Genomic DNA, 1072 nt, shown 5'->3' on the forward strand with positions numbered 1-1072 from the left:
ACCAAAGGCAGCCTATGTGAGACCTTCTTTGTATTTCAGTTGTCTGATTATCTCGGCCTAAGCGAATCTCATGCCCTAGATATTTGTAAGCTATTACTTGGTCGATGCTATGGCTCTCAATCAGAATTTTACCGCTGACTACAAGGTTGGTCATGAGTTTTGTCTTTGTGGTGTTAATTTTAAGACCAATTGTTTTTAACACTTTATAGAGCGTGTGCAGCATTTTTGTAGCTTTATCAACTCTATCAGATATTAAAACGATGTCATCGGCAAATCTTAGTTGGTTCAGATCTTCCCCATTTATATTAATTCCCATGTTATCCTCTCGTTTCATTTGCTTGAACATATATTCAAGAACAGCTGTAAACAGTTTAGGGGAGATAGTATCACCCTGTCTAATTCCCCGTTCTATTCGAAACTTCTTGGTATCTTAATGAAGGCGGACACAAGCTGTACCAGTTTCGTAAATACTTTTAATACCAGTTTAATCGTAAGGCGATATATCGTTAGTCAATGCGGCAGTCAGCCAATGCTCGAAGCATTTTATGATGATCTATAGTATCAAACGCCTTTTCATAATCTACGAATATAAGAAAGATAGGCTTGTTATACTCTGTATACTTTTCTATTAGCGTTTTTATAACTTGTAGATGATCATTTGTTCCGTATCTGGAGCGGAACCCAGCCTGTTCACAAGGTTGGTAATTATCCAGTTTGATCACAAGCCATTTTGTTATTATCTTCATGAATAGTTTGTATGTATGGGAGAGCAAACTAATAGGTCTGCAGTTCTTTAGGTCTGAAATGTCACCTTTTTTGTGAATTATGGTTATTAATGCATTATACCACTGGGAGGGGGTTATCCTCTAGTCAAACAAGTATTGGACATCTTTTTCAACACATTTACTAACGTTCCTCCTCCTTCTTTGATTTGTTCAATGACTATCCCATCTTCCCCATGTCTGAACTGGTTTTTTCTTTATGTCCAGCCGCAAGCTCAATGGAGAACCTGATTTGCGATGTACCAAATGCGCTTGACGTCGTCCTATTTTTATTGTTGTCTTGGCCTAAT

Source organism: Diabrotica undecimpunctata, chromosome 5 (assembly GCF_040954645.1).
Source record: "Diabrotica undecimpunctata isolate CICGRU chromosome 5, icDiaUnde3, whole genome shotgun sequence".
Lineage (NCBI taxonomy): Eukaryota > Metazoa > Arthropoda > Insecta > Coleoptera > Chrysomelidae > Diabrotica > Diabrotica undecimpunctata.